We start from the raw sequence: 15,000 nt of genomic DNA on the forward strand, positions 1-15,000 counted from the left end.
TGGCTGGAACCTCTGGAACCTTGATGGAACCTCTGGAACTTAGCTGTAACCTCTGGAACCTGATTGGAACCTCTGGAACCTGGCTGGAACCTTGCTGGAGCTTGGCTGGAACCTCTGGAACCTGACTGGAACCTCTGGAACTTGGCTGGAACCTCTGGAACCTGGCTGAAACCTCTGGAACCTGGCTGGAACCTCTGGAACATCGCTGGAACCCCAGGAACTTGGCTGGAACCTTTTGAGGGAAAAGTCCAATGAAATGGTTGTCGAGGTGTTTGGAGCGGCTCGGTAAAAAGAGGTTTCTTTTCAACTTGCGGAAATGTCTTTTTTTAGGGGGGGGGGGTTGTATAGTTTCTAAAGATTTCGGTATATAGACTTATTTTTTTATTTATGAAATATGCGTTGCCTAAGAAACGTTGCTAGATAGAGTGCGAGAGACTTAAATAAAAGGCAATAGCATATATTGCAAGGAATATATGTGGGCTAAATAATGAGGACTAAATATATACAAGCTGTACATATACATATATATATATATATATATATATATATATATATATATATATATATATATATATATATATATATTACATATTCTATTTAACCTAGCCATTATCTAATTCCATTTCCTCAATCTTTTATTAAACTCCAATTCTAAGGACCCAGTAGTATCAGAGATCATAAAAATCAAACTATATATCAGTTTAGTGAGATCGGTGTTACTCTATGGACATGGATCGTGGTATGACAGTAAAGCAATATCCCACAGATTTAGTAGATTTGAAAACAAATCCCCCAGCAGAATATTGGGAGTTAACTGGCTGGACAGGATTAGAAATGAAACTCTCAGAGAGATTACTAGAGTGCCTTATGTAGATGAGATCATAGTGAGGGGTAGATGGAGATGGTTTGGGCATGCTCTTTGCACTTCCCTAGAGAGTTTGGGCTACACAAGGCATTAGAAGAGTTGGAAGACCCAGGCCTACATGGCTGAGAACTATGAAGCGTGAAGTGGGAGATGATGAATGGAGAAGTATTGAATTAAAAGCTCAGGATAGAGACGACTGGCGAAATCTAACTGAGGTCCTTTGCATCAATAGACGTAGGAGGAGATGATAATGATGATATATTATTCCAAATAAATTGACACCCGCAAAAGGATATCACTTCAAGAACAATATTAATAAGTTTTGGAATGAATAGATTACTGAAATAACACTTGTAAAACTATATTAATAAGTTTTTGAATATTTAGATTAATGTAATAACACTTGTAAAACTATATTAATAAATTTTGGTATATAACATATATAAAGATATTATCAAAAATATCTTTACTGTTAAAAAAATAAATAAAAGGGGGTAGTAAACAAAACAAAAAACGAAAAGAACGGAAAATAATAAAGGATAACATCGAATAGAGATATTCAGTGAATCTATTAAGAGGCGCAGATATGAAAGAAAGCGCATAGCGTCCTTTGAAGGATCGTCTGGTTGTAACAACGCCTTCGGAACTATCGCCATTCGACACACGGAGGCTGCTAAGAATGACAAATGCAAGGATAAGCCTCTCTCCCCTTTCCTTCTTTTTTTTCTCGCTTAGGCCTATACTCTGTGATATTGCCTCCAGGGATGGACCGAGCTATAAGGAAGATGTTACTTGATGCATCATCTTCTTACTAGAATGTCTGGGAGAGGAAGCATAGGACTATTTTATTTTGTCTGGAGTCGAGTGTCAACTTGGCATGATGATAAAATTAGAAATAGGACTATTTCTGTTTTGTCTCTGGAGTCGAGAGTTGAGTTGGCATGATGATGATGATAAACTTAGAAATAGGACTATTTCTGTTTTGTCTCTGGAGTCGAGAGTTGAATTGGCATGATGATAATGAAAACTTAGAAATAGGACTATTTCTGTTTTGTCTCTGGAGTGGAGAGTTGAGTTGGCATAAGGATAATGATAACTTAGAAATAGTTGAGTGACCACAATGGTGATGAAAACTTAGAAATAGGACTATTTCTGTTTTGTCTCTGGAGTCAAGTGTTGAGTTGGGAGGATGATGATTATGATAACTTAGAAATAAGATTATTTATTTTTCTGGAATCAAGTGTTGAGTTGGCATGATGATGATGAAATCTTAGAAATAGGACTACTTTTTTTGTCTCCGGAGTCGAGTGTTGTGTTAGCATGATGATTATGATAACTTAGAAATAGGACTACTTTTTTTTTTTTTTTTTTTTTTTTTTTTGTCCCTGGAGTCGAGGGTTGTGTTGACATGATGATTATGATAACTTGAAAATAAGGACTATGAAGCGCGAAGTAGGAGATGATGAATGGAGAAGTATTGAATTAAAAGCTCAAGATAGACAAGACTGGCGAAATCTAACCGAGGCCCTTTGCGTCAATAGGAGTAGGAATAGATGATATATATATATATATATATATACATATATATATATATATATATATATATATATATATATATATATATATATATATATATATGTGTGTGTGTGTGTATAGTTATGTAAGTATGTATGCATAAATATATACACGTTACTCGTTACAAATGTGGTATGAATAAACTTTGTGCACAACACTTTCATTTGAGCTGTGGCATATATTAAATTCAGTTTTCATAATCGTTATTACCAGGAACCCAATTTGATATAGCCGGACTATTATTAGCCCACAAGCAAATGGTTCGTTGATTAAACCTGAAACCTACAAACGGGTCCACATGTCAATATAGCAGAATACAATTGACAATAGCTATTAAAATATTTCATAACGAATAATCTATTTATTCCATTGCAGAACATATCTCATTTTTATTGCCTCCGCCAACGAAGTTGGAAAGAGGTTATGTTTTCACCCCTATTTGTGTGTTTGTTTGTGGACAGCTTCCTGGCCACAATTTTAATCGTAGAGTAATGAAACATGCAGGGATTAACTGTTAGGTAAAAAGCTGGCGAAGATTGAAATTTGGTAGGTCAAGGGTAAGGTCATGGTTAAGCAAAATGTCCAATTAACTTAATCAGCCATAATTTTGGACATCGTTGTCACATAGACTTCAAACTGTATTAGAGATCATAGTTCCTGAATATTTAAATAATTCCACCTCATTAATCCTTTCTCCTTCCAATATTTCTTCTTCAATTGCATGTTCCGTTCTCATCATCTCTTTCTTTTTCTATTTATCTCGAGTCCAACTTCATCTGATATTTCATGCATTCTGGTAAGCAATCTTTGTAAGTCCTGTGGCGGTTTGCTAATAAGGACAGTGTCATCAGCATAATCCAGGTGCGCTAATTTCCTATTACCCATCTAGTCCAATCCTCCGCCATCCGCAACTGTTCTACGCATTACAAAATCCACGAGGAGGATAAACAACATAGGTGACAACACATTCCCTTTGAGTACTCCACTGTTCACTGGAAATTCATTTGACAGGGCTCCACTAACAGTAACTTTGCACTGGCTATGCTCATGAATAGACTTAATCTGATTTACATATTTATCAGGAACTTCATAATAACGCAAGACTCTCCACAAAATTGGCCTGTGTACACAATCAAAGGCTTTTTCATACTCCACGATGCCATCAAAAGTGGAATTCTATATTCTACACATTGTTGTACAACATATATATATATATATATATATATATATATATATATATATATATATATATATATATATATATATATATATATGTATATATATATATATATATATATATATATATATATATATATAATTAAATCGCATAACTTTCAAATTTCAATTTCGATATTAAGTAAGATCTTATACAAAATACAAATAATGGAATAAGTTTGACCTATGAATTTATAAACAGTCTTCAAAACTTTTATAAACCAACTAGAAATTTATTCAGTAAATTTTAAGATATTAGATTTCCTGTTATGATTAGTGAATATGTTAATCATTTCTGTATTTTGTACATCATAATCAAAATATATATTTTTTTATGAAAACATACCGATCACTATTTCAGGCTTACAACATGTAGACCTGAATGTTCTAGGACGTTTTCTGAGAACGTTTTCTCTTCAATCACCGTTTGCTTTCCAGAATACAGACATGAGCATTCAAAAACTCTCCACTCGGTATTCTATATCGAAAAAAAAATTATATCCTTTCTCGATCCTTAAGATCAAACCATTGTTCTCTAGTCTTGGGTAGTACCATAGCCTCTGTACCATGGTCTTCCATTTTCTTGGGTTAGAGTTCTCTAGCTTGAGAGTATACTCGGGCTCACTATTTTATCTTATTTCTCTTCCTCTTGTTTTGTTAAAGTTGTTGTAGTTTATATAGGAAATATTTATTTTAATGTTACTGTTCTTGGAATATTTTATTTTTACTTGTTGCCTTTCCTCACTGGGTTATTTTCCCTGTTGGAGCCCTTGGGCTTATAGCATCCTTCTTTTCCAACTATGGTTGTAGCTCAGCATATGATAATAATAATAATAATAATAATAATAATAATAATAATAATAATAATAATAACAACCTGCACTTCTTTTCACTTTCCAGTCTCTTCTTCGCACCTACTTCTACCTTCCTCGTACCTTCCACTCCTCGTTGTCTCCTCCTCCCCCCCCCTCCTTTCTCCTACCCATGAACCACTGCTACTCCCCCTCCAAGTAAGGGAGGGGAGGGAGAAATGAGGTGTTGATAGTCAAACTGCCTGAGGCCTCACCACTAAGTCAAGAACCAATCTACGCCCCTCCTGCTCTCATTTCCTTGCTAACCTAACTCGGAACTCGGTGAGCGAGGGAAAGGGGAGGGGGGTAGGTGAGAGGGGAGGGGTGTTTGGGGTTTTGGGGGGGTGATTTAGGGAAGGGGTGTTGGTAAAGGTAAGGGGGAAGAGCAGAGGAAGACGAGACATACGCTGAGAAAAGTAAGATTTCTTTTATAGTACGTGAAGCTCCTTAGGGGGCGAGTGTTAAAGGTTTAAAGGCCGCTCATGAATGGCAGAGGCAAGGGACATTGACATTGCCCTAGCAAGCTGGACAATGCCCTAGAGACTGACCATATTACTTATGATCGGCACCCAAGCCTCCTCTCCCCCTCAAGCAAGGAACAAGGAGGGCCAGGCAATGGCTGCTGATGACTCAGCATATAGACCTATATGCTCCCCCGAAACAAACCCCCCCCCCCCATCCTTAGCTCACAAGGATGGTGAGGTTTCAGCGACCAAAGGAACAACCGAGTTTAAGCAGGCTGACCATACATACATATGATCAGCGCCCAAGCCGCTTCTTCACCGACGCTTGGAACAAGGAGAGCCAGGCAATGGCTGTTGATGACTCAGCATATAGACCTATAGGTTCCCCCAAATCCTGCATCCTTAACTCACAAGAATGTTGAGGTTGCAGTGACCAAAGGAACTAACGAGTTTAAGCAGGACTGTAATCACAGCCTGGCGTTCACCAGTCAGGGACGTTACCGCATCGGCCAACGCAACCCTATTAGGTAAGAAAGAAAAATAAAGCGGTGGATTAAAATACGCGATTCAAATCGTAAAAGCCAATCTGATGTCCAGTGCAGTGTATTAATAACATTTTGAATTTGAGAAAAAGTTAATTTCATTACACGGATGCTGCCCACTATGTCTGGATGTCTCACCCTGCTTGTCTGCGCCAGACAGAACTAATTATCACAATTTCATAATTCAACAACTAATGTTTTTTTTTACTTCACTTGGTGAATAACTAAAACTTCAAAAGTTCAAACTTGCAGCAAATGTTTTAATGTTGAACAGGCTGACATAAGTCTTTTTATAGTTTGTATATGAAATATCTGCTTTAATATTTCTAAAACATTTTATTTCAATTGTTCATTACTTCTTATATCGTTTATTTATTTCCTTATTTCCTTTTCTCATTGGGCTATTTTCCCCTGTTGGAGCCCTTGGGCTTATAACAATTTTCTTTTACCACTGCTCTAGTAAAAAAAAAAAATCCGTAATTTTAATCGGAAATTCTCCGTAAAAAATATACTGTTCTGAGCCATATTTCAGTAAAACACAGGTGACGGTCATTTTTACCTGACTTTGTTATTATCTATTACGGGTTAGTGACCGTAATATCACTCCTTTACATCAGTATATACGTTTTTAAAACGGTAAATACATGGCAACATATATTCCAGGTATAGGGTTGTAGCTTAGCCAGTAATAATAATATATTTTGAATATTTTTTTTTTCCAAACAATATCTCTAGGTAGCATAAGGGAAACTAAATTTGATATATTTCTATCACGAGATTCCTGTCCATTTACGAGCAAGAAAGGATTATGTAACTGCATTTTCTTTACAAGAACTTATTACATTTGTATTCAGTGAAAAGTCTTATAGACAAATGATAATAATAATAATAATAATAATAATAATAATAATAATAATAATAATAATAATAATTATTATTATTATTATTATTATTATTATTATTACTATTTTTATTATTATTATCATCATCATCATCATCATCATTATTATTATTATTATTATTATTATTATTATTATTATTATTATTATTATTATTATTATTATTATAATTTTTATTTTATTATTATTATTATTATTATTATTATTATTATTATTATTATTATTATTATTATCATTATTATTATTACAAGCTAAGGTACAACCCTAGATTCTATAAGCCCAAGGGGCTCCAGCAGGAAAAAGTAGCCCAGTGACGAAAGGAAATAAAGCCACAGAAGTAATGAACAATCAAAATAAAATATTTTAAGAACAGTAACACATGTCTTCAAGCATAGGACATATATCTCAAGTGCTTGATTTTTTATTTATTTATTTAAAGACGTCATTTTTTTTTTATATTATACACAGCAATTTGCAATATTGGTTATAAGATACATATAGGAAAAAAGTATATACTCACTTTAATATATCTCTCAAAATTTTAATAAATAATAATAAAGGGATTTCTTCTCTCAAAGAATCAGATAGTCCATATGTAATTGTGTTTCCTCAGAGTTACTAAAGACATGCTTTTTTTTTAAAGAAAGAAAGAAAATGTAAGCAACCATTATGCCCATCTCATTTTAGAGTTTCGTTTACTAGATTTTCCATCAGGTAATTGAAAGAAATTTTAGTTACGATGAAAGTAAGACTAAAAAAGCGTGTAGGTCATACAGTTTTTAATAACCCGTGTCATTATACTTAATATTACCTACACTTATAAGTTTTCCGGTAAAAGAAACCGGTAAAAATCCTGGAATAAATGTTGCCAGGCATTTATCGTTTTAAAAACTGATATATTGACGTAAAGGAGTGATATTACAGTCACCATCCCGTTAAAAATAATAACAAAGTATGTTAGAATTACGGTCGCCTGTATTTTAATGAAATACGGCTGAGAACAGTATATTTTCACGGATAATTTCAGATTAAGATTGCTATTCTTTTAACTGTATCTTTAAACAAACTTGTTACTAGTTGCAATTTGTTTGTATGTTTATATATATATTTTTTTTTTTTTTTTTTTTTTTGTGGACATAATATTTTGGCTAAAGCAAATCTGTCTTGTGCAAGATTCTCGTATACAGTTTATGTAGTGAATGGTGTATCTATACCTTTAGAAGCTTTTGTAACATTAAGTCAATAAAGTAATAATAATATGAATAACATTTCCATAGAATTAGCAATGAAAGATTTTTTTGTTGGCATAAGACAAAACTCACTTTTCAACTGAGATTAATCTCGACCATTTGAAGAATCAAAGGAAGCCAGGACAATAAATCATATGTCCCTTAATGGATGAATGGTCCCTCCGTAGATAGTAATTAAATGATAATGCCTCGGATTAAGACGAGAGAGAGAGAGAGAGAGAGAGAGAGAGAGAGAGAGAGAGAGAGAGAGAGAGAGAGAGAGAGAGAGAGGGGGGGTGTCTTCCTTAGGATATTTCAGAACATACGCATTTATTTTCTTAAATCTTTTAATCATACTTCATGCTCTTGAAAGAGAGAGAGAGAGAGAGAGAGAGAGAGAGAGAGAGAGAGAGAGAGAGAGAGAGAGAGAGAGAGAGAGAGAGAGAGTTCCTTGAAAAATTTCAGAACATACGTAATTGTATCCTTAAATACTTTCAATCATACTTTATGCTTTTGAAAAATAAGCAGAGAGAGAGAGAGAGAGAGGAGAGAGAGAGAGAGAGAGAGAGAGAGAGAGCATTTTGTTTCTTTAATTTTTATCTGGTAAAATAAAAGAACATCTGTCAGGATTTGAGAGAGAGAGAGAGAGAGAGAGAGAGAGAGAGAGAGAGAGAGAGAGAGAGAGAGAGAGAGAGAGGAGAGAGAGAGAGAGAGAGAGATAATCAAATAACGTCAAGGAATGGTAATCTATGGATGTGATTAGAGAGGAACACTTTTGAGGAACTGCAAAAAAATATATAAACAAAAATCCTGTGGAATGAGAATCTCGAGTTACGAAGACTTGCAAGCAAAAGTGATCCTAAAGCACTGTGAAATTAAGGCAGGTTTTTGCTTCCATGTGATCAGGTCATTGAACTAAAACGAGTGAATGAAATACGAGCTCTTGTGGATTTTTTCCTCTCTCTCTCTCTCTCTCTCTCTCTCTCTCTCTCTCTCTCTCTCTCTCTCTCTCTCTCTCTCTCTCTCTCTCTCTCTCTCTGTCACTGTTTTTTTCCTTAAAACCATGAAGTATGATGAAAAGTATTTAAGGAAATAAATACGTATGTTCTGAAAATTCTTAAGTAAGACTCTCTCTCTCTCTCTCTCTCTCTCTCTCTCTCTCTCTCTCTCTCTCTCTCTCTCTCTCTCTCTCTCTGTTTTTTTCCTCAAAAGCATGAGGTATAATCAAAAGTATTTAAGGAAATAAATACGTGTTCTGAAAATTCTTAAAGAAGACCCGTGGGCTTATAGCATTCTGCTTTTTCCTGCTAAGGTTGTAGCTTAGTAATTAGTAAGAATAATAATAATAATAATAATAATAATAATAATAATAATACCCTAAAAATATTTTATTTAAATTGATCATTACTTCTCTTGTAGTTTATTTCCTTTCCTCACTGGGCTATTTTCCCCTGTTGGATCCCCTGGTCTTATAGGATCTTGCTTTTCCAACTATGGTTTTAGCTTTGCTAATAATAATGATAATAATAATAATAATAATAATACTCTAAAAATATCTTATTTAGATTGATCATTACCTCTCTTGTAGTTTATTTCCTTTCCTCACTGGGCTATTTTCCCCTGTTGGATCCCCTGGTCTTATGGCATCTTGCTTTTCCAACTAGGGTTGTAGCTTAGCTAGTAATAATAATATTTAAAATGATAATCTTTTAGGAAATGAGTCATGAGAACAGAAGGACTTAATGTGAGTCTCATCCGTACCGTTTGCTTCTCTGCTAATTACACACCAAGAGAAAAAAACGACTGATTTAGGGGTCATTATGATAATGGCACCCAGTGGATGGTCGTCATAAAAAGACCCGCCATACCCCCCCACAACTCCCCCAAGTCACCCAACTCCTCCCCCCCCCCCCCCCCCTTCCCCATTGTTCCTCCCCAACACTCGACCGCGAGCTTCCCAATTCTCTCGTCCACATGAAATCTTCTTTGAAAATTCGGGTTCTTGATTTGTCAGATCGTATGAACAAGATATTAAAGCAAAACTAGAGGGGAACTCAGTTGAGCGCAGACCTCCGCCGTGGCAGCTTATTTTTCGACCTTTTGCTTGATCTTGACCTTTGACCTTAACATGTATTAATTGCCGTGGATTTTCATACACTCAAATATGAACTAAGTTTGAATTCTCTGTGGCAACGATGTCCAAACTTATGGTTGATTACGTCAATTGGATAGTTTGGTCACCATGACCTTGGCCTTTGACCTTGACATTTGACCTTGACCGTTGACCTTGACCTTTGACCTTGACCTTCCATAAATTTAATCATTTCCAGTTTTTTACATAAAAGTTAATCTCTGCAAGATTCATTACGATTAAAATTGTGGCCAGGAAGTTGTTCATAAACAAACACACACACAAACCAATCACACAAACAGAGGGTAAAACATAACCTCCTCCAAACCTCGTTGGCGGAGGTAATCATGAAGCACAGAGTGTTTTTAAATGTAAGGGATTTCTGTTCTCCTCTGTTTTGTCTTTACAAGTGCCGTGTTCTTAGACGATTAACATCATCTTTCTTCTCGTGATGATAAATTCATTTGGTGTCTGCAACCTCACCATCCTTGTGAGCTAAAGATGTGGGTTTTGAGGAAGCCTATAGGTCCCCTTGCCGTTTCATCAGCAGCCATTGTCTGGCCCTCCTTGGTCCTAGCTTTGCTGGAGAGCGGGCTTTGTCACTGGTCATATATGGTCAGTCTCTAGGGCATTGCCCTGCTTGTTAGGGCAGTGTCACTGGCCTTGCCTCTGCCATTCAGGAGCGACCTTTAAAACCTAGATGTCAATCTTATATTTTGTAAAAGGAAACATCAAATTATTTTAAGCTTATCTATCACTCATTGTTAATAAGTTATTTCACAGGAACCCAAAAGCTGATAAAGGAAAATAATATCTTTTTTTATAGGCTTCACTTCATGTCCGCCAAGGAGGTTATAAAATCGAGACGGTTTATTTATTTAATTATTTGTTTACTTATTTGCCTGTGTGTCTGTAGACAGGATTACGTCAAAACTACTCAACGGATTTTGATGAAATATTCACCACAGATAGATCGTAGGTCATGGAGGACCCCATTAATCCGGATCCGGATTCTAGATCCGGATTTCCATTTTTCACAATTTTGAAGATTAACTCAAAACAAATTGACACATTGAATTAAAACAATGGATAGATATTATACATCGATACAAACCATGAAATTTTGTAGGTGATACGGATCAAGAAAACGATTATCGATCAATATTGCTTAATACATCATCTACTGTACAGTCAGCACATGAAAAGATGGAGGCGATGTCCGTAGACTTTAGGTAAATGTTGGCAATATTCATTGGTGGAGGTCTGTAATCTCTGATTGTTCTTGTTTAGGACTAAAGTGGATGGAAGTAATTGCTCTGTTCAAGAGATTTTTTAGTATTTTTTCCGTAGAAGTGGAGACCACTTAGAGAGATTGAGTACTTCCCTTTCACAACTTAACTAGAAATTCAAACTGATATTCTTAAGGGCACCATAATATTCTGTTTTTCATTTAAAGGTTGAAAGGTCGCTTATAAATGGCAGAGGTAAGGGACAGTGATATTGCTCTATCAAGCTGGATAATGCCTTAGAGACTGACCATATATATTTATGATCAGTGCCCAACCCCCTCTCCACCCAAGCTAGCACCAAGGATGGACAGGCAATGACTACTGGTGACTTAGGGAAATAGACCTATTGGCTTCCCCAAACCCCCCATCCTTAGCTCACAAGGTTCGTGAGGTTGCATCAACCAAAGGAACTAACTAGTTTGAGCGAGACTCGAACTCTAGTCCGCTATATCCAAATGCAGTTGGAAATATCTTTTATAATTTTATATCAGATATCAGATTATATATGGAATCAATATCCTCCTGGCTAGTACAGTACAGTAGTAATGTGTTCGCCTAGCATGCTCATGGCACCAGCTCGATTCCAGACCGGGACTGAATTTAAGATATTTACTAGGGAGGCCACTGCTGTGGTTGCGCACCACAGTAGAGGGTTAGGCTTGCCCGGCTGACGTTCTGGTGAGCATCTATTCTGATGGAACTGGAACTGAAAACAGATGCCTTTAACCTTTACTTTTAATATCATCATCATCATCATCATCATCATCTCTTCCTACGCCTATTAACACATAGGGCCTCGGTTAAATTTCGCCAATTATCTCTATCTTGAGCTTATAAATCAATACTTCGCCTTTCATCATCTCCTATTTAACGCTTCATAGTCCTCAGCCATGTAGGCCTCGGACTTGCCTTTAATGTACTAAAAGAAAAATTTGCAACATTTACTTATAACAAAGATGTATCCTTTATATATCTATCTATCTATATATATATATATATATATATACATATATATATATATGTATATATATATGTACATATATATATATATATATATATACACACATTAGTAAAGAATTAGATTAATTCACTTAGATGATTAGTGGCTCTTTACCAGAAAAGCAAAACGTATAGAGAACATTACATTTGATAGTTTATATAATAAAGATCTATTTTGTTGTTGTTACTGTTGCTAAAATCTTGTATTTCAATTGTTTATTCCTTCTCTTGTAATTTATTTATTTTCTTATTTTCTTTCCTCGCAGGGCTATTGTTTCCTTGTTGGAGCCCTTGGGCTTATAGCATCCTGCTTTTCCAACCAGGGTTGTAGCTTAGCTAGTAATAAAAATAATAATAATAATAATAATAATAATAATGATAATGATAATAATAATGATAACGATGATGCTTCCCCTTTGAAACAATGGTTCTCATTATCGTATGATTTATCAACAATATAATTAAAAAAACAAGGCGCTCACGCAAATATTAATGATGCACAGTATTATCACCATCTCTCTCTCTCTCTCTCTCTCTCTCTCTCTCTCTCAAGAAGCTCACGGGAGAATAAAACTTACACCACGAACGCGTGTTGAATTCTAAACGCCCCGATGAATATTCTGTTCAGAGACCAACTTGCAATATATAATAACAATGAAAAAAATTTCCATTGTGTGGTAATAAATTTGACTCTGCGATGTTAAGCAACTCGAACGACTCCCATTGGAATAACATATCATTAGATATTCGTGGCTGACCATTTTTCTTATTTAAAGGTTTAAAAGCCGTTCATGAATGGCAGAGGCAAGGCACAGTGACATTGCCCTATCAAGCTGGATAATACCTTAGAGACTGACCATATTACTTATGGTCAGTGCCCAAGCCCCATTTCCATCTTAGGTAAGACCATGGAAGGCGAGGAAATGGCTGTTGATTGATGACTCAGCAGATAGACCTATAGGGTCCCTGAAACCCCATATCCTTAGCTTACAAGGATGGTGAGATTGCAGCGACCAAAGGAACCAACGAATTTGAGAGTAGAACTCGAACCCCAGTCTGGCGATCACCAGGCCAGGTGCTGCAACCTCACCATCCCTTCTGAGTCATTGGCAGCCATTGCCTGGCCCTACCTGGTCATAGCTTGGTTAGAGAGGGGTCTTGGGGGCTGATCATATGTATATATGGTCACTCTCTAGGACATTGTTCCTATCCCTTGCCTCTGCCATTCATGAACAGCCTTTGAACCCTGACTCAGTAAGTCTCTGGCAGCAGGTCCAGATGATATTCATCCTAGAGAGATTATAGAAGTGTTTCTGCTACCCAGTATTATTATTATTATTATTATTATTATTATTATTATTATTATTATTATATTTATAGTAGTAGTAGTAGTAGTAGTAGTAGTAGTAGTAGTAGTAGTAGTTTTTGTTGTAGTAGTAGCATCATCATTATTATTATTATTACTTGCTAAGCTACAACCCTAGTTGGACAAACAGGATGCTATAAGCCCAGGGGTTCCAACATGGAAAATAGCCCAGTGAGGAAAGGAAACAAGGAAAAATAAAACATTTTAAGAACAGTAACAACAAGATAAATATTTCCTATATAAACAAAACAAGAGGAAGAGAAATAAGAACAACATTAAGATAAATATTACGTATTGAAACTATGAAAATTTTAACAAAACTAGAGAAAGAGAAATAAGATCGAATAGTGTACCCTTGTGTACCCTCAAGGAAGAGAACTCTAATGGAAATTAAACTTCAATGCCGATATTAGAGCACTAATATCCCCCCCCTCCACTTTTGCACTAAATACTAGCCAATTATCCTGCCAACAACAGGTATTGAAAAGCTAAATTACCTCATTATTCTGTTGACACGCGATGTTAGATGATCTCTATTGACGGTCGCTTCTTTTGGGTGCTGGTGGTTTAACGAATGTTTATTCCTGTGCTTGTGAACCTAATTTGGGAAGATGTTACATTGTTTCTCAGTGCTATGAATAGATTACAGGTTCTTTTATTATTTGGGATGGTGATTGATCATGTACATAATCATGCGGCCATTTAAACAGACAGGATTCATATACACTTACATTTTCAAACACGCACATATATGTACATGTATATATGTATGTATATTGTATATATATGCATGTAAGTAGTATATATATATATATATATATAGATATATATATATATAATATATATATATTTATTTATACATATATATATATATATATATATATATTTATACATATGTACATTTGTAAATATGTACACATATATAATGTATATACATTATATTCATCTATGAATAAATATATATATATATATATATATATGTATAAATATATATATATAGCCTATATATATATATATGTATATATATATATATATGTATAAATATATATATATATATATATATATGTATATATATATTATATATGTCTATATATATACCGTATATATATATATATATATATATACTCTATATATGTATATATATATAAATATATATATATACCGTATATATACTGTATATATATATATATATATATATCCATTTTCAGGATAAAACGGAAATGAAGCACAATTGAATTTATATATTGACATATAACATTATTGTCATGCGCTCATTATTTTAGAAAACGCGTTTCAAACACTACTCTCGGTTTTCAAGGTCTTTATAACACAGAAAACACTAATTACAATATATGATAAATATTATAAATTATGCAAGTTACAAAGAGCAGTTTAACAAGTCTAAATGGAAATCAGGATCTAACTTTTCTTAAGTATGGATTCAGCTGATCAAATTTTTTATAACATAAATTGATGTTACAGACCTCAATGCAATGGTTTCTTCTGGGTAATCTTTGCTATGGTAAGTAGTAAGTTGGCCAGGACACCAGCCACCCGTTGAGATACTACCGCTAG

The sequence above is a fragment of the Palaemon carinicauda genome, chromosome 8 (genome assembly GCF_036898095.1).
Source record: "Palaemon carinicauda isolate YSFRI2023 chromosome 8, ASM3689809v2, whole genome shotgun sequence".
Classification (NCBI taxonomy): domain Eukaryota; kingdom Metazoa; phylum Arthropoda; class Malacostraca; order Decapoda; family Palaemonidae; genus Palaemon; species Palaemon carinicauda.